This window comes from Aquila chrysaetos, chromosome 20 (assembly GCF_900496995.4).
Source record: "Aquila chrysaetos chrysaetos chromosome 20, bAquChr1.4, whole genome shotgun sequence".
Classification (NCBI taxonomy): domain Eukaryota; kingdom Metazoa; phylum Chordata; class Aves; order Accipitriformes; family Accipitridae; genus Aquila; species Aquila chrysaetos.
In genome coordinates, this window is record NC_044023.1 from 20,585,752 (window position 1) to 20,606,647 (window position 20,896).

The window sequence follows — 20,896 nt, forward strand, 5'->3', positions numbered from 1 at the left end:
CTTGAATAGAAATGATGCACTCCTTGGGAGAACAAAGCACTTGCCAGCTCCAGGATTGTAGTCCAGGATGTAGATATAAATACATTACTTATTGAACTCTGTCTCTGAAACAGCTTAATCATATCAAACTAATAATTCCCTGAATATGGAGCCAATCTTTATGCAGGGCTCAGCGGTGACGAGTCGCACGCACTAAAGATGAGCCACCGAACCAGCCCAGGATGTCCCCTGCCACCAAACACAGGTCTGCAGAATTTGCTGTGCCCGAGCAGCCTGGGTATGTTTTCTGTGTCTCAGCTGCAGCCCTGATCTTCCCTTAGGGAAGTTGATTTAAGGGTGTGTTTATATATACAAAAGGTGTTAGCATTTAATGTTTTACCTTGGCCTTTATAGGCTTGTCCTAGATGTAGCTATAAAAGCGTGAAATTTGTTTATAGCTGAAACCTGTTTTAAGTGAAGGGCATCTTACACAGCAATTTGTCAGTGGCTAAAGAGCTTGGGGCTAGGAGTAGACATTTACTTACAGAATCTTTAGACTACTTTAAACAGGCCTTTGGGACCTCCCTACTGACCAGCCTACAACATGCCCTCCTGTAGCATCTCTCTATGCTATTTCTTTTAATTGACTAACCTCAACACTGGCTGTTCAAAATCACTTTAACCCAAACATGCCCCCGGTCTGAAGCTCCTAATGACCTTCCCCTGGCCCTAAACACATATGGCTGAGACAATGCAAACATCATTTGGAAGATGAGTAAATTCAATAACTCAATTACCACTGCACCAAAATAACATTTATCAAACACTGGCCACAGCGGTTTGTATCTTTAGCTCTCTCTGTTTCAATGGCACGGCATTTGGGTGAAAGTAACTAATCGATTTAGGAATGATTAAATAGAAATTTGTAACACTTGGCATTATTAAACCTTCAATCTTCATTACAACTGCTTAACGATTACATCATGGGATGTGTAAAATAAATTAACAGTAGCTGGAAACAATCTCATCATAAATAAAGACAGCAAAGGTATTAGACTAGTGTTCAATAGGATGTCTAATAAAAATACATATATTGTGGCATTATTAGTAGGTTGTAAATACTGAGGTTTGGAGGAGTTTCAAGACTGAAAAATTTAAGAAGTCCAACACCCCCACCCCCCAGCTAGTATCTAACATTGAACTCATTTATTTTACAAGGACTAATTTAGTGGTGGAGCTAGCAGCCTGAGGGCTAGAGATGAATAACAGGTCACCCCCTACATCTTCCTCTGAAATAGAAGAAATGCTTCCTTTACAGCCAGCCTAAATCCCGTGTTCTCCTTATGGGCTCCACCCTTTGCCTGAAGTTCAATGAGTTTCTAGTTCCACCTGCTCCTTCAGACATCCAGGAAGTCCTCTCGTTTTCTTCTTTCAGGACCAAAACATTGAACGTTTTATGAAAGGTAATTGTAAAAATAATTTTGAAAACCCTGTAAAATTTTTTCAAATATTTTCTACCATCTTTGTTCAAAGCCTGACCTTCCCACAATCATCCAAACTGGGCAAACCATTCTGTGTACAAGACACCTATTTTGAAAGCATCACTACTGTTACTGCTAAATGAAATCACACCACTCCTTTAAAAATTACACTGGCTAGCTATTACATAGACACATTTGGTCTGTGGATCACTACAGCTTTCTACTTGTTTATAAAGTGGTAAAATGGAAAATTATTTTGAGCTCATCTAGACAGAAAGATGAGCCCAAGGGTGCATTCAGGTGGTGTGAAACCAGCTTGTGGGTACTGCCCTGTTTCACACCATCATCAGGACCACTTGAGAGCTGAGAGGACTTTCCAGGTAGCTGTTACCCATATTTGCTCTTCCCTCCTTAGACTTAGACCAAGCTTAGCTTATCTGGTATTGGAGAATGTGGGCCAGAAAGTTCCAAACCCAGAACTTCAATCTCTAGTGGTAAAGTGTAAATAACCTCTACATGTAGGTTCCAAAAATAAAGTAGCCTTTTCTTTCATTTCCTACTAGCATCTTGTCTAAGTGGTGACAGAGAAACAAGCAATGAACCTGATCCTGAATGACTAATAAAGTAAAAACAAAAACAGAAATTAAAAGATTAGCAAATACTATTTATCAAATAGTATTCAGCTATTTAGAAAGTTTATAGGACTGTGGTGGGTTGACCCTGGCTGGGTGCCAGGTGCCCACCAAAGCCGCTCTATCACTCCCCCTTCTTAGCTGGACAGGGGGGAGAAAATATAACAAAAGGCTCGTGGGTCAAGATAAGGACAGTTTAATAAAATGAAAGCAAAGGTCGCGCGCGAAAGCAAAGAAAAACAAATGATATTATTCTCTACTTCCCATCAGCAGGCGATGTCTGGCCACTTCCTGGGAAGCAGGGCTTCAGTACGCGTGGTGGTTGCTCGGGAAGACAAAAAATGCCTTCCCTCCCGCCTCCCTTTACTTAGCTTTTATATCTGGGCTGACGTCATATGGTATGGAATATCTGTTTGGTTAGTTTAGGTCAGCTGTCCTGGTTATGTCCCCTCCCAAGATCTTGCCCTGCCCCAGCCTGCCATTGAGGGAGGGGGCAAAAATGTTGGGGAGACAGCCTTGATGCTGTGCCAGTGCTGCTCAGCAGTAGCCAAAACACTGGTGTGTTATCAACACCTCTCTAGCTACTAATGTAGAGCACAGTTCTATGAGGGCTGCTATGGGGATTATTAACTCCATCTCAGCCAGACCCAATACAGCAACACAGGGAGGTTTTCCAACACATCAACTGTTATTATTACAATGAAAAATAATTTATATCACAACTCTTCTGTTAAAACTGGAATGTAAGTTTAAGTCACCACATACCATAACATATAATAAATAATAAATCAAATGTTATTGACAGTGGTAAATATAGTCCTTTGCTTCTTTTTCAGAAATGAATCAAAAAAAAGATGGCTACATTAAAATGGCTCAGGCCTATAATTTTCTTCCAGTCCCAAGCACATAGCAAATGCCATTATTATGTTCAAAGCTGTGTCTTTTTTAAAGCTCAGAAAACAGGCCATTAAGCAAAAGTAATCAGCATGGGGTATAACCATCCAAGGCCCTTTTTTTTTTTCCCTTTTTTTTTTATTTAATGAAATTTTTCTTAAGTGAATGGAAAGGGCAAAAAAACCCCAAAGATGAATCTTCAGGTATAAAGGTAGCAAGCTGTGAAATGAGCTATAACATAAACAAGATGGTTCTTAATCCTCTAAAGTTACAGCACACATGCCTACTGTTCCAGAAGGATAAATGAAGATGTACACGTAAGGCTTGAATTCAAAGTTTAGCATTATTAAACCAAAGATTATAAGGTTAAAAATCACTCTTATGAACTGATTAATTGATTTATACTTGTACACCACTTGATTATAGTTCTTGCTTGTTTACTTGCATCAAACCTTGCACATGTACATGCTCAACTCCATGCAAATATATGCAATTAGAGTCTTCGCCATCAGGAGGGGGCTGCTTTATGTGAGCTGTTAATGCTTTGCCACAAAGGAAATAAGTAATTTCTTTCTAAAGTGAAAGCATCCACTTCAAACTTTACTGCTACTGGTCACTACAAGGTTATTTTCTGTTCTCCTTATCCCATCCCATAAAAACCACCTTTAGTATGAAGCTAAATAATACAAAGAATGGGTAGAATGCAAAGCTGAAGAAGGCAGAAATATTAACCTGAATCCTTAAGGAAGTATCCAGTGTTCCCAGGGAATGCTGTCCTACGAACAGCCTTGTCATTACACACACCTTTGCTGCTCCAGAGGCAAGCTGTAGCACACCTAACAGCAAGCTGGTGTCCACATAAAACCAGATCTGGAATAATGGCACCATTATACAAAACACCAATAATTCAAATCAAGGTACTGTAATTAATAAAGTGTAATGTGGCAGTTACCTCTAGCTCTCTAGGATTTTAACAGTTAATATTAAATTATTTTACTGTAATGTTTTAAATAGATTTAATCTAAAAATATATTATATGTCCTAAAACTTGGATGCTAATACAGCAGACCGCAAAGTGAAATATTTGTCTCATTGAAATCAATTTAACTATTTACATTAACTTTTGTGTCTACTGAATTAGCCCTAAATCAGCTTGTTTCATTAACTAACAGATATATTATTACAATAAAATGTTTGGACCCTAGAATATTTTCAAAGTATGTTTAAAAAAAACATAGCATATTTAGAAAGTTTGAAGTGAAGTTTGGTATAAATTTTTACTAACTATTGCAGTCATTAACATGAAATACAAACAACACTTCTCCCATACAGAGGAGTATGTGTACCACATATCACTTAGTGCACAAAAGGGCTGTTATTAAACTTCCACAAATATGATTTTGGGAAGTTCTGCTCCTCTTACAAGCAAGTTCTGCTAATCAGTTGTGAAGTCTCACATGTTAAATATAACAGTATTAAAACCATGGATTGATTGTGGGCTGGGAACTGGAAAAGGTGTTTTATCTCAAGGCTACTGGTTTGATTTATCCCAGGTCAGTGGTTGCTGAAATTTGTTCCAGCTGACTGAGCGTCACTGTCCTGTGGGAAGGGGCTGGGTGGGCCTGGATCAGGATCTGGGGAATGTCATTAAAATCCTACAGCAATCAGCATCCTTAAAACATAGGCAGGATGCTAAAAACCAAACTATCAGCCTATTGCTCTAAAGCAAGAGGTTTCCAAGTTGTAATGAAGTAACAGGGGAGGAAGTTTTTCTGTTCCTGTTTCATATCGTACCGTGTTTCTCTAAAAACAGAGCTTGTCCTTAAAAGGCAAGGAAAGCTGATGACATTGATCCAGAGAGATGAAGCACATTTCTACACCCACATGTCTTAGAAGCCAAGTCCAAAGCTGTATGAAGTCAACCGAAGGATTTCCGTAGATTTCAGACGCCTTCACATCAGGCTCTGGGGAGCACGCGTGTCCCAGGAGAACCTGAAGAAAGTATCAAAGAGTCTAGAAATTCAGATGCTTCTACTTAGTTTATGACCATACCACGCTACATCAGAGATTATCTCTTTGACTGATATAAATGTAATTTGTGTAGGGCAGGGCTAACATCATCAGTGCCGCAGCCTAAGCAGACCGCTTCCCAGAGCTGGCATCTGACTTCATCAAACCCTGGTGAGGCAGATTCTGTTTTCATTATTTTTCAAAATAATACTATCTTGACCAGAAAATGTGAAATATGCCTTCATCTTTGATAGCCTAGTGAGGTGTATTTGCATTAACTCCCTAGGCTAGAATATAAATTTAGGATTCGGCTGGTGGTCTGAACTAATTCCCACTTCACTGCCTGTGGTCCTCAGGTTTTGAATATCGGTGATGCAAACAAGTATTTCTAGGTTCATTATCTAAGGTTGATCCTGTATTCCATTTATATGGGCTGTATAAATAAACTACTTATGCCATATACCTGTGCTGCAGGAAGAATGGACTCTGTATCTACATTTCTGCATCTTTATTTTGGCTAAAATATTTGCAAGATGTTATAAATCCCACAATATCGTGGCATCTACTCAATAATTCAGGCATTGAAAACAACCAGTGAGAAGCAGACAGCTACTTTTAAATGAAGATTGCAAAGGCGTTGCAACCAAGACTAAAGAATTAATAGTTGAGACTAGTCCCAAAGTCTGTAATCAAAGCCTGTAATCACATGCATTATTTAATCTCTCTGACTGGAAGGTGCTGTAACACTGAGTCATGTCTACTCGGACTTTTAGTTCAGTCTCAAGATGCCTGAAGCTTGGACAGACAGCTGATCTTGGTTATCGGTGACAATGACTGGGCAACTTTTCAAATGTTTAACTTTGTTAAGCTTTGTTTAGCTTTTGCAGACAGTTTTAAGACTTGCTACTGACGTACATCCCACTAAGCTTTGCACTAAGTTAACTGCAGAGTAATTGACAGCAGATGTAGGGCAGTACTGCAACAAGCATGATGATTGTCGTGTTATCAGTTCACACGACAGCAGATGATCCTTCCTGTCTTCTTGGAAGAAAGACTCTTTGAAATGATTACTAAAACAGCAACGTATCCCTCATGGTATGGCTACAATGATCAATCTACAACGTAGGGTGAAGTACACAATCTTTGGGGTACTGGGAACAGTTAGGTCTCAAATACAGCAAAGATGTTTGAGTTCAGCTCTCTACACATCCCCATGGTATTTCTTCTATTTTTGTTTATTTGCAGGGAAATAAAGAGTATAATGTGGAACAGTAAAGCTAATCTAAAACATTTCAGCTAGATGTGTTTTAGTTGGCAGGATAATAATAACTTAGTAATAACCTCACAACAGCGTTGGGTGTATCAGAGAACGAATGCAGCCTGCACTCATAAATGTCCAAGTGTTTATGGAGGAGGATAAATTTATTCCCAGAGTTCACCAGCTGCTACTGAGCAAGTTATCACTATTCTGTTTCAGATTTTCTATAGGTGTTGCTGGGGAGCTGTGGCTAGGCAGACAGTTAAATCATCTGGGCATATTGGAGAGCTGGGAGTAAGACGCTATGTATCGGTTGCAAAGAACCATCAAATTGCTAGCCGTCTGACTACCTGATACTGTTTTTATTTTGTGTAAAATGTACACACCTACTTGCGTCAGTCTGGCGTTTGGAAGACGTTAGCACAGATATTCTGATTACGTTTGAATTCCAAAGGCAATGCAGCTAAGGGATACCTGTAATCAAATGTAACCTGAGAAAGCGGTACTGCGGTGTGCCTTCTCTGTACTGTTGTTATTCTCTAACTTTATTGGCAGGAATGTTTGAAGATACAGCAGGTGGTAGATTAAGCATCACCAAAGAGACACGTTGCCATGGGATATCCCAATTACTTCAACAGTAAAATTAACAAACTGATAAAAACAGGGGATAACTAATCACTTCTCCTTGAGTTTCAGTCTCTCATGTTTCTCCTTCTTTCTGAACTCTTAAGCTTGGGTCTCAAAAGAGATAAAGGAGAAAAAGACATCAATTTAGATGTCCATTTGAGTTGGCACATCCATCTCATTAATTTGCTAGAGCCTATATACTGATTGTTCTTAAAGAACATACAGCTCAAATGTACCTGCAACCTCACTCTTTTTAATGCATGTTTAAAGTTCTGAGGACTTCATCTAAAGTTGTGATTAAATGAACTAGTGTAACCTAGTGTAACCAGGTGAACTTTTTTTTTAAGAGCAATTTTAGTTTCAAATGTAATTTTTGTATTGGTGTCTTTGTTTGGCATTCTCAAACAAACCTAAATTTCTGTAGCTGATTTACAAACCTATGAAAAATGCAGTTACTGTTTAGGTACCAAACCAGCCATACTTGTATTGGTGCAAATGATCCCACTCTAACACAATAATCAAATGAGTTTCTCATAAACTCTTCTGTAATCCAATAAAGTAACAGCCTTTTTTTTTAAACCTTTATCAATCTCAATCTGTAATATTTACATACATATCACAGATAGGGGATGAAAGGGAACTGGAATAACTGACAAGCAGACTGAGATAAATGACAAATAACCCATCATTATGGCAAAAAAGCAAAAGGCAGCATTATGTAGAAACTTTATCAAGTAATTAATGATCTATCTGGGAATAATTACATGTGACTCACTGCTCCCATTTTCTTAAATGAATTTAAAAGCTATTAAATATCCCCTTAACAATAAACAGCATGCGAGATACTGCTTTGCCGCTTTTGTCCACAAAATTTTATCTTAAACAGTGAATATGGATAGTCTTGAGGAAAAGCGGATGAGCGGATACAGCTGCCAGGTAGTGAAGTATGTGCATGCTTGTAAGCAAAAGGCTGAGATAATGGATAAGAAGATCCAGAGCCTTGCATATCAACACTGTTGTTATTACCTACGTTGTACGGATCTAGCTAGCAGACTATATCTTTTTATGGCCAGTACAATATGGGTAAGGCAGTTGCAGTGAATGCCTATCACAAACACTCTGTAATTAGCATTTCTGACGTGCAAACAGGGGATGACGTGGGAGTTCCACCATGTGCATGGGTCTGAATGAGCAGAATAGTCTAAGGGGCATTTAACTGAAGAAGATGCTCTACACACAAGCAGTGCTTGCTCCCCTAAGAGTTTCAGTGTAACACCCACGGCATTACACTACCTTTTTTTGTTAAAAAATATATATACAAATGATGATGAGTGTAACCATGAGAGATATTCAAGAGGACCTAGACTAGGAAGAATCTGACCCAGTGAGAGTCACAAGTTCAGCAGGACAGATAGAAAATGCATTTTTCATTCCCTTTTCCTATGGAAAAGGATAAGGATTACTCTAGTTTGTGAATAAGGGTAGATCTGAGGAGAGTACTGCATGTAGGTTTCTTACTGAGTACCCTAAAGACTAGATTATTATGAAAGCATTAGTTGCATTATTTCAAAAATAAACCAATTCATCTACTGTTTTTTAAAAGCACCCAATGCTATCAGTAGGGATAGGGATGGAATGAGCCTACCTAACAGACTGAACTGCTCAGGTCAGGCGACTCAAGCACGGAATGTTTTGCTTTTGCAACTTGGCTTAGGTAGAAGGAAACTGCTCAATTGCTTGGGGCAGTGATGGCCATGTGCAAAAAGAGAATTTAAAGTCCTGGGTTTTTTTAAATTGAACTCAATAAATTAACCATTTCCATTTGACCAAATTAATGCTTCTGTACCAAGTCCTGTATCAGTTTTACTTCTTCATCATGTTTTAGGATGAGATTATTCTGCCTTTATTTTAAGATTCCATCCTATTTATCTGCCTAGACTGTAATCTTTCTGGGCAAAGTCTGGTTCTTATTCTGTGTTTGTAAAGGTATGCATGATAAAGTCTGCGTTTCAGCTGTGTGCTCTAATCATCCATAAAGAATGTAGCAGTCCAAAAGCAAAGAACACACAAATACAAGTGTCATCCTTATGGAGCAAAACTAACTCTTACAGTACACAGCTGTTTCGCTTAATGGCTACAGCTGTTTTTTTCTAAAGCTAAAATTTGCTTAAAATTGTACAGAAATTCCACTTATTATTTTAATGCAATTCACATACAAGCTAAACATCCCACAAAAACCGACTTCCTCAAAACATGAGCAACCTTTAAATACTCTATTTCAAAAGACACAGCCTTTGCCATTAAATTCTTTTTTTTCACCAAAAATACTATATTATGCAAACATGGTAAGTATATGAGATGGGTTTACTGTCATTAATTGGTGTTCTGTATGAGCACTAATGACCTTGCATAAAGCAGACATAAATTATATTCACATGTCATCCCTCGAGTAGCTTTATGAAAATGCATGTAGTGATTGTGTACTTAGCTCTTCAATTAAATGCCAGAGAAAAAGTGACTTTGGTAAGGTTTTGCCACTTGATTTCATGGGATGATCCCATTCCCAAAAGTGATAGTAACCTACTTTTATGCTAAAGGGCAGTGATTTGAAGGAGCATATTAAAAATCTATAGCTGTTGCATTTAGCATTTAATTTCAACTCAAATTGCAATTTGTTTGGGAAGACATTTATTTTAAATATCCAAATGAGAGCATTCAAAGACAATTTTTTCATCAGAAAGGAAGAAAAATTAATACTCGTCATGCAAAATTTTACATTCTCCTGTATGAAACCACAGGCCACCTTCACGCTTGACTTTTCACAGCACACATGATGTGTATGAGGTATGCAGAAAATACATGCTTAAAAACAGGAGTTAGTTTGATCCTGACAAACTGAAAGAAGCGTAATGCACATAGACTTACTCGGTTTTGTAATTATTCCCAAGCCAACGTATATAACGAGGAAAAGAAAGTTTTACATAGTTAGGTACTTGGTATTCTACAAGGTAAAATAGATGTATCTGTAAACATATCTGTTGTGAACAGATCAGCTTTAATTGTAGCTTTTGGATCCAGATCTGCTTTTCTGAAGCTAGGGCGTTCACAGCTGCAGTGCTGGTTTTGACCATTTGCTAACCTTTCACTTGAGTTGCTTGCTTTAGAAAGTGGCTTAAATAGCCCAACTGATCTTTCTCCGATAAGCCTTCTGGAACTAACATGCTGTGTTTAAAGTATTCTCAATCAATTAAACAGAAATGGGACACAATGGAGGAACATGTGTGCAGTCCTGTTTGTGAAACTTCAGATTCCCCAGATACTACTGGCTTAATTTATCCCACCTTCAGCATTTTTTCTCAAAAAAATACAGATATTCTACATTGGGTGATAAATACGCAAAAACTTGATATATACTACTTTAACTGTTTCATATCTCAGGATCAATAAGAGTATAAGAAGCATAAAAAAATAGTTGCATTAAACTTTTTTTGCACAATAGGCAACATAGTCTGGCATGTACTCACAGGAGAGTTAGTTTTCATTGAAGAACTCTTGTGTTTGCTTAGTTTAAAGGAGAGCAGCCCTCCTATGGACGTTAACACCTGAGCTGAAGAAAAGGATTGTGCAAGCAGCTTGTGAGCTTCACTAGCTCAAGCTGCTGCTTATGACAACATGCAATTAAAAACAATGCTACGCCTGGACTGGGAATTAGTGTGTGGATGAACTTGAGACAGGGCAGCGCTTCATTTAAATGTCAGGTAATATTGAGCAGCCAAGCTCCAAAAGACACGCCATGTGGGTTTAGGAGCAATGCACCTAACCCAGCCAACCTTGGCCAAGTCTTCCAGCTTCAACTTGAACGCACTTACCCAGCTGATACAATAGATCACTCTGTTTCCAGTGCCAGTTTTCGCTAGCCAAGACACGCATGTTGAATTGCATCATAAGTAAAATAAAACGGATTATTTGATTTTATTTCTGTTTCTCCTGAATTCACAGCTTAGCAATTGTATAGTGCAATGAATGGGCACCTCCTAAATGTGTGTGTGCTTTTCCGTACGTAAGAAAGAAAATTACAAGCTTGGAACAGTGTCACCTTTTCTGCTTTTCCAGCATATAGGGAAAATACGGCTAATTGTTATCTTTGGCCTCTGTATGACTATATGAAGGCGACGCATATAAAATATGTGTTGACAGAAAGCTGAAGTGCCCTGCTCTTTTTCTTTTTGATCATCTCAACTTTAAATAGCTTTGACTCTATGTATTTCTTCCTTTCCATTTAATTTGCAGGCTGAAGAAGTGAAAACAACTGTTTCCAGAGATAAAACCACGGAATTAAAATTATATTGTCCTTTAGTTCCTTGCTCCTATGCTGGTAAATTAATTCATAAATGGGAATATTAATACTTATGATGAAAATACATCCTATAATTGCCCTGCTTAATAGATAAAGGCCCAAGAGAAAGACAAAGCAAAAAAATGAATTAAAGAAAATTAGTGTTTTCATTTTGGGCATGAAGTTTTGAGTTGCAAATGAAGATAAGAAAATGAACCATATTTCCTGTTTATGTTACCAAGATTCTCATTAAGGTGTCTCCTCTTTGACCCATATTGTTATGAGAAAGAAACTAAGGCAAGTAAGCTTATACTAATGAGAGGCAAGAGTATCCTTGCTTTTTCACAATTAGAATAAATGTATTGGGGAACCAGATGGGACCTTTAAAATTTTCCACAATTATATGCCTGCCACAGAGATAATGGCAAGGACCCCACAATGGCTATTTTAAAGCAACACTTAAATGAACAGATTAGCAGACTTTTTTTTTTTAGATTAATTTTTCCCCCCTTGGTTGTGTTTTGATGTTTGGTGAGTTCTGGGGAAGAGAGAAGGGTGGGAAAGAGGTGATTTACTGGAATGTTTTCATTTAAAATGATACATTTCATGCAGCCTAACCAGAAACAGTTTTTTACTTGATAAAAGGAGAGCTGAATGAATTTAAAAAAAAAAGCCTATGGTGGCTTTCATGAGCAGCAACTAATTCTGTCATTTTTATCTAACTAAAACACCAGTGTCCTTGCTTCTACCACAACCTATGGCGTTGCTTCTCTGCTTATAATCCCCCCGCTTTCCTCGTGCGCCTTTCACGTCTCCTAAGGCTCTGCCATGCCAGCTACTCCGAACCGTATCATTCTTGGGTTTTATGTCTTTCTCTGTATTGAGTGTCCTTTCCATGTGTGAATATGATTTTTTATGCCTGCTTCATGCTGATCAAAGAATACCCTTTTTTCTTCAGAATACACATTTCCTGAATTGGTTTATTTGTGATGTTCCCCAAATGTCTGGGAAAGCGCAACAAAAGGAGTCAGAGTGCTTGTGCTACACCATTTTAGTTCAGTAACTTCAGAGGGACTTGTTTCTGTACATTAGACATTAGCGATCTCCGAAAATCAGACCCCTTCAAGATATGTGAAACTGGACATTACCATATGAAGTGAAAAGAGAGGTCAATCCCTACAGAGATTGACCGAGCATCTTTTTAATGGTGCAGTCCAGTGTAGTTCAAACATCTATTTCCAAACCCCACGCTGCCTTCCCCAAAGACCTCGCTTGCGCTTCTACTAGAGAGCCTGTGCCAGGAATAGATGGGTATTTGAGTGAGTTTGGATGATCATCAGGAGGAGAAAACTCCATACGAGGAGTCTATCTCAATATGAGTACAACAGAAAGTAGTTAAAAGCTGCTTCAAAATTTGAAAACCAAATGTGCTTTACTTGATTTAAATCTGAAGATAATGCAGGAAGCAAATAACTAGTACCAGTCTTAAATCTCTCTGTGGTATGTGGACCATGGGTTTACTTAACTGCACTGGCTGTTGAAAACAGTTGTTCAGGAAAACGTATTTTGGCACTATAAACAAAGTCCAATTATTTCATTTTACCGTGGCATTCAACAAAATTACCAATAAATAAAACAATTGGCAAGGCTTTAAGATCCACGAGAGTATCCAGCAGTGTAACAAACAAAACAATCTAGTTATGACTGTTATAAAGTGGGTAATAAACACAGTGGGCCCAATTTTCCAAACTTTACAATAATTTGAAAAGCCCTGCAGAGTGCTTGCTTTTCACTTGTTCATCTTACTCCCTTCACTGGGGCTCATAATTAATTTAAACTGTATAACTCGAGAACAGTTGTTTCATTGCGTAGCCAACTTTGTAGAGTTTTTAAATTACAGAAGCACTTACTGGAAATAATTATGCAAAAGTTGAAATTGCTATTGTATCTACCTTGGTCGCTTGTACTGAATTTAACATTGCTTAAGGTACGTCTGTTCTGTGCTCATGGAAAGGAGCAATTGCTCGGTGAGCTTTCTGCCAGCTCCTGTGCATCCGGGGCAGCAGACTGCTGGCTGCAACGCAAAGCACAGCCTGCGCTCATTTACCGTGATGCTCAGTAGCATAAATTAGCCTCCAGTAAGTACCTTGTTGGCAAAGCTAGATTGCTACCTATATATGGGTGTATCTCTGTACCAACTATCTTGGGACAGTATATACTGTCCAAAAATGGCACAAGAACACGCTGGCTTTCTATGGAGTAGTACTGCTAAGAAATGATATGCCAGTAGGGCCTCTTCTCTGCCCCCCTCCCCTGTCCTGCGACATAGCGTGTGTAGGATTCACCCATAAATTGGCATGGAAATAGGGTTTTTTCCTTCCCTCATAAGGCATGCTGTTTGCCTGAAACACAGTGGTTCCTGGTGGTGGTCCTGAACGTGAACAGGGGCTGTTTGCACAGAAGTCTACACTAAGCGCTCAACAAATTTAGGGCTTGTCTAAACTTCAGAAGGATGGGGTATGATTTCAAGGCAATCGAGATGAAAAGATTACTGCCTGTCAGCTGAGCCGCTTGCCCTGACCATGCCTAGGCTGTCAACCCCTCACAATTACAAGGCAAACCCTGCAACTGTGGTGGAATGGGAGCTTATAGACAAGAAGTTATTGACAGTCAGCTGATGAATGGTAACTCATTAAGCTGTGGTAATATTATTGCTAGCAATGCTCTGTCCATACAGTTAATCAATTTTCTGAGTGAATGAAACTGAATTAAGGCCGCTTTAATTCTAAATGAGAATGTCGACACAAGCATTTAGTGAAGTTTGACTAATCCATTTAAAACAAACTTAGATTTGTTTCTCTCAGTAGCCATATGTAGGTAACTCTGGGACAGGTTCTACACAGCTACTTCAGGCTTAGTCCCTGTGACAGCCCAACTTAATCCAGTCCTCACCCTATGGCGAAGGAAGTCCCCCACCACAAGGCAAGGCTATAAAGCTGAGTATCTTAGCTCAGTATCTACTCGGCTGTGATTTGATACATATGACAAATATTTAGGTACTTTTGATGAAGTGGATCATGAACAGGGTAAGATGAAACACTGAATGCAGAAAAAGAATATAAGTAATCATTAATTAAATCAGCTTATACATTTACTCTTCATGTGTCATCAGCATCTTACCTCAAGCAGGCAGGGACAAACCAAGTTGTAAGAACAAAGCAGATCTGGTTATGAAATAGAGCTGATAAAAATATAGGAAGCAACATAGAGAAAAAACTTAAAGTAAGAGTTTTTTCTATCAGTACTGTGGAAGGTACATGAGCCATTCAGTCTTCATTCATGACCACTCAGATGTGTGCAGCTTGTCTCATTTTCAGCTGCACAGCAGTGAAAGAGTAATAGTGATACTGAGGGTGTTAATGCCCTTTGAACTACCGCTCTGCTTCAGAGTTAACATGCCATTGCAAGGAATTCTGCCATTTCTCATTTCTCTGAAAGCTTATTTCACCTTGACATCTTTTAGATACAACATCAAGCACCTGCCCTTCAATTTATATTTCGAAGATTTACTTCAAATCTAAAGGGACTACAGACTTACTTTGTCTTCATGGTAAATGTTTTATTTTTTTAGCAATGGGCTGAATGGAAGCACCATGAAAGTGAAATTAAAAAAAAAAAAGAAAGAAAAAGAAGGTTTAATATAGACCAATAGTCATATCAAACAATCCACAGGAAACATGGGAAAAACAAAGCATTGGCACAGTGTGCCACACAGAAGAAATAGCGCACTGAGCCCAGAGACTTGAGAAGACACCCTCGCCTCCTTGAAGTTGATGGGAATTTTGCCACTGACTTAGTGGAGACGGGTTTACACCCACACTACCTTAAAAGTGAATGCTTAGCTGCTGAAGCGCACAATGGCAACCACCCCAGAAAAGCAGCAGCTTGCTGAACCATGACATATGCTGACTCAATCCAAAACTTGTTCTTAGCTCAAGGACTGAGTCTTTGGCATGAATTTGTACCTGCTCATTTTATTTGCCACAGCCTTATGCAGGGATGGCACGCAGCTAAGTGAGAGAAACCTTCTAACAAACATGAAATGGAGATCACAGAATAGCCAGGACACTGAATAGCGGCAGGACAAGAGATGACTGAAAGCAACTGCTGAAGGAAATAAACATTTATTTCCTGCCCTGAAATATGCAGAACAAAATCAATTGATTGAACTTTATTTTAACCCATGAAAAGACACATTTTTGAAATGCATCTCCTGTGTTCAAAATGTTTTGTATACAGACTCAATTATTTTTCTCCATCTAGTTCCTTTCTATAGAAGCAGTTATGTCACTCCCCTGTATGTTCTGGTAGGCAGAAAAATCTGGTTAGGGATAAATACAGTTTTATTGTACTGACTGTTAAGAGCTCCTCAAAACGTGATGTGACTTGGCCACTGTCCTATGTCTCACTAATGCGTAAAGTTATCCCCTCAAGTTACATAGTCATTCTGTTGGGTTAATATGGATTTATGTAACAAAAGTATCAGATTATTTTAAATACTAACCTGCCTCCAAGTAGTAATCACAGTAACAAAAGAAGCAAGCACCTGAACACAACTGGCTGTTATCTCTTACTGTTCACCCCTGTGGCCCGAAATAAATCACAAGCAAAGTCCCTAATTACTTCTAAGCACTCTGCTGGTTCAACTCCTAATAAATCTTTTAACCCACTCACAAGACTTGGTGCACCACAGCGAAGACTTCTTCATACTTGCCTACTCAGGAATAGTTCAGTACAAAAAAACCAGAGTTTTGAAACCATTCTGAAGCCAAGTAAACAGACTTTTTGCAATCAAAGAAAGTATTGTCCTGTGTGGACTGCAACGAGTTCAGCCGTGGGCAAAGGAAAGGCTTTCCTGGGAGATGAGATGTAGTAGGAAAATCTAATAAGTGCCCTTCACTTTGTTTTCTCTAAAACAGTCTCCAAAGAATACATTTCACACAACCTTGTCATTGCTCAATGTGAGATGGGCTAAAAGGTGAAAGACTGGTACTTTTTCTGTCCTTGTGGGATTGCCAACCACTTACAAAGACTATTCAAATGATCTCATTAACCAACAACTCTACTTCCAAAGATCCTTTCAGGTGCCCATAGAAAGACAATTTCTGTTAGGCTGGCATAATTTCCATCTGATATTTTTTTCCTTAGAAAGAATTTTGCACAGTTGGCTGAAAGGTTTTCATGCTTACCTGGGGGTAGGAATCCTGAGTACCATAAATTTGGGGCTCAGCAATGTTTTTGCTACCTATTGATGTTTGTTATGTGACTATTACTCACATGAGAAAAGACACCTAATTCTAGAAAATACCAGCAATTTATTTGATACCATGCATGAAATAAGCTTACACCTAACCCAATACAGCCATGAGAGGGAGTCAGATATTACGGAAGAAAAAAATTTGCTTTAAGGTGATGCATTACTTTTTGGGCTAGGTATTCCAGCACCATTCCCTTCTTGCTGTTTTGGATGCTGAAGAGCTCTCCATCTCTGCACCTTTATAGCCTGAGTACATCCCTTTCCCAGGGAAGCCAATGTCATTGATTAAGAAGAGAACTGCCTCGTTAGCCACCTATCCATTCTTTGGCAGTGAGAGACTTGCCCATGTGTTATATCCTAATCTCTAGTGTTACGAACAGGTCCTGGTTTTCCTAGAATTAATGGTTACAGACGTATCGATCCAGATGTGAGAAAGGTCACACTCCCAAAAGCCAGACACATAAAAGAGAAAAATGGAAATGAAACAGCTTTACTCTTCCAACTGTGTGTTATGGCTGCTAAGATGCAAAGCATCTTTCCAAAACTGTTTGTCTGCATATAGGACTGAGATGGGGAGTTAAAATTTGCTTAGCTACAACATCCCAGTTTACAACATCCCAACTTTTACAAGACTCACCATCCTTACAACAATACCATGTTTTAATCACAGAGAATGTCACCTTCATATTAAAATGATCCAGATAGTTTTCAGTGTATGTGATTCAGCAGAGTCCTCTGAGGCTGAAGTATGCCCATGGTATTATTCATTGTTTTATACTGAATGAAGAGAGAAACTAATTCACTGTCCTTTTGTATTGGGAATAGAATAATGCATGTGATTTTCCACTTTGAAAAGATATTTAATAATCCCATTTAATGTTGAATTAAACATTTCATTGTTTGCCACGACTAATCCACAGATTTGAAGGGAAAATTCCACTTTAAAGTGTAATGGAGCTTCTCTGTTCCTTCACTTTTGAATTAGTACTAACACAATTTTGGAAATAAGTACCAATTTGTGGAGATATTTTGCAGCATGTGTTCTAGCACACTTATCGTAAGTACAGTGAAATAGAGGGTGCTTTGGATGAGAAATGCAAATTTGGTCAGACTAGTAAAACCAGTGCAATCTTCATTTAGAGAAGTCTTCTAATTAAATGAATAAACTTATTCTGAAAGATGTTCAATGAAGGATGCAGAATAGGATTATTCTACTCCATCAAGCACCCTTTTGATGTTTAATGAAACTACAACACCAGGTAAATTATGGGTTTGTGTTCACTGCACACTTTTTAATGAGATTATAAAGAAAAATCCAATATATTACAAGTGGGTCAAATATATTTTTATATCTCTGTCTGGAGAGACAACCTCCAGAATGATCATTTACAAGGATGCAGCTGACTACCGAGAGAACATTTAAATAAATACACTGTTATTAAAACATAGAAACCCCATAGCTGTTGCTATTTACTGACACTTTCAAGCATCAGACTGCTTTTGAATCTGTCACGGCCAGTGAATATGCTCATAAAAATATGTAAATATTTATGGGTGCACAGTAATGAACTTTAATAACAAATTCTATTACAGTATTTTTAAAGAAACACAACTGCCCTAGCCATTTTTGATATTTCCTTTTTTTTTTTAATTTAAGTAACACTGTACGTATCAGTATGAAGGGGAAACAGGCACTCAGGCCTCATGTGCCATGAAGCATGTGCCACACTGTATGGGGTTACAGCCCTGTTAACATTTCTAAGTAAATGAGGCTTATTATTCAAATACCTCAATTATATGAGCTCTTTGTCACTTTAAAGTAATTGTATATGTCATACCTATGTGTATGAAGGTGATGCCGGTACAAAAGTGCTTTCTGTTTAGCTAACCCTGCTCCTGGTGACAGCAATGATCAAGCTCCGTTTGACTTCCAGAGGAACCCAATTAGGCTGAATGAAAAGTGCTGTGGAAGCTCCCACTTGGAATAAACCATGGTACCAAGCCACTGATGCACTTCGATGTCTCACTTGCTCACTAAACCAGCTCCCAAGGCCGCCCAAACCGCTGGGCTTCTTCAGTCACATTTGCAATCATCGCTTCCTTCTCCTGAGCAAAAGTTACACTGGCCCTTTGTCCAAAATGGGTCAGTACCCCCCCTTAGGCTTGAAACAAACATAAAAATTTCATCACCTCTAATTTTGCCGTAAGGAGGAACCTGCAGCGCTAGAACTGCGAGCCCAGTCAATGTGTGTGGGAGCAGGACCCATTTATCTGGCACTTCTGCAAGCCAGGCATTCTGTTTGCAAAACAAAGTCTTTAAATCCTGGCCAAATGGCTAAATCACTCTTCCTCCACTTGTCAATGCTTCTGGTTGTGAAAAGACAAGTTATCTGGGGAAGGCTGGATGCATGTCTCAGCAGTCTGAATTGGACATGAACTAATTGGAAACTTCATTGGAGATGAACTAATATCACACGTGCTCTCTGCCAGGCAGCAGCTTTCAATCGCTTTGCACCAGAAGTCAAAGGAAGGCCAGATTAAAAAGAACGATTTTAACACTACAGGATTCATGTTGCATTTTCTCCCGAGTTGATGGGTTTTGATGGCTCCTGTGCGTCACACGTTTCAGGACCTGCTGGGAGTTGTGACTGGAGACAAACTGACAATCTCAGGCTCAGATTTGTGGAATTTGGGAAAACTTTCAGTTTCACTTGCCTCTAAATCCTCCAGAGCTAAAATCAAGATTTGTGTGACAACCATGTGACATAAATCAAGTACATGTATTCAGCAGTTACAATTTTGATATGTTTTTTTTTTTTTTACTCAAGAGACTTGTAGTCATCAATAATACCGGTTCTAATGCTAAAAGCATATATCATGCAATGAAACTTGCATCTCAGGGAAAAGATTAACACTATTTCACGGAGTCATCAGGAAAAACATGATTACCAGGGTTGGGCATAGTGGGCAAGTAATTTTTTTCTAAAAAGAACAAGGTTATGCTTTGGACTCATCTACAGCCCACCCTGCTGACTCTTTCCTGCCACTGCAGGACAGCCTTCACAAGATAGGTCTTTACACTTGGCTAATGTAAAGTAGTATTATTGTACACTTGGCTAATGTAAAGTAGTATTATCGCACTAAGGAATGTGACATACTGCAACGATGCCAGAAGCCACAAAGTTGCAAATAATTTTAATGGAATGATGAAATGGAATACCCTTATTTTAATTCCTCATTCAGACTTGATTAAAAGTTAGTCGGTAAGTTTTTATAGGCTTTGGTTTAGGCATTAAGACCTGTGAAGTCAAGGAGATTGAGAAGGTGCTCAAGTGTTTTGTTAATAGGGCTGGATTGAAGCATGCACTTTTGTAGGTCTGCTCATGCCTTTGGCTCTCATTATCAAACTCTGACAGATTTAGCTGTGGCAGTTGTTCCTACCCTGCAGCTGTCTGCTTTGTGTTGATGCCGACTGCTGCCGTTGTAGCAGGGAGTATGTGTCTGTGCATCAGTCTAGCTCGCTCTTGTATTTCACACTCCCCTCCTCGGTGCTTTAGGCTGAAATGCCAGACTCTGAACGGGGGCACTTGAAGTGCTGACACATGTGCCGTTCTGTCACCCTTTCTAGAGGACGCTGATGCTGGAAGGCAGAGAGGTGTTAGGTGAACAGCTGGCGGTGGTCATGTCTTAAGCCACTGCAGCTACATCTGCCAAATCTCGTCTGTCAGAGCACACAGTTTATACCTTTAACTTCATGTGTATAGAACCTCAGGATTACCAAATTACTACTTTAAATACAATGCACTAGCTTGCATGAGATCAATTAAAGAAAAACGTAAGTAACAGCTGGAACATCTGAGTGCTTCAATAAAAAACACAGCGTTAACACAATTTGGAGAAAATACAGGATGGCTAAACTTTGTGCATAATTTAATAATATTCTTCAGGAGAAAAAAAAAAAGATGCTATCTTTTTGCTTGATAAATGCTTCAAACTTACAGAGGTCTGATCTTCATCTGTTTTAAGTCAGAGTGACTTCACTTAAGTCAAAGGAGCCATGAAAGTGAACAGCAGATGAAGAGCTGGCCCTCATTTGCTATTCACTAATCTTCAGGGAAATTGTAAGATTATGGACAGAATACTTTCTTTCTCCAAGATAAGGAAATATAATATCCCTAGAGTACCTCTTATCTACCCTCAAATTCAATCTGGAAAGTCCTTCCTCTTTTCTAAGCTTTTTGTAGAATTTCTCTTCTATAGATGTAGCCTTTCCAAGTTTATTGGCGTTTTTAATGTGTTAAAGCTGTTGTTCCATTTTTGGCCACAGCTCCCTCTCTTTCTGATTCCTCTCAAAAAATTGAA

At 38.7% G+C, this 20,896-nt stretch overlaps 1 protein-coding gene across 2 annotated transcripts in view; it reads right to left on the bottom strand.

Moving 5' to 3' along the window:
• Positions 1-20,896, bottom strand: part of PDZRN3 (PDZ domain containing ring finger 3) — a 149,978-nt gene that overhangs the window by 55,661 nt on the left and 73,421 nt on the right. The window lies entirely within an intron of this gene.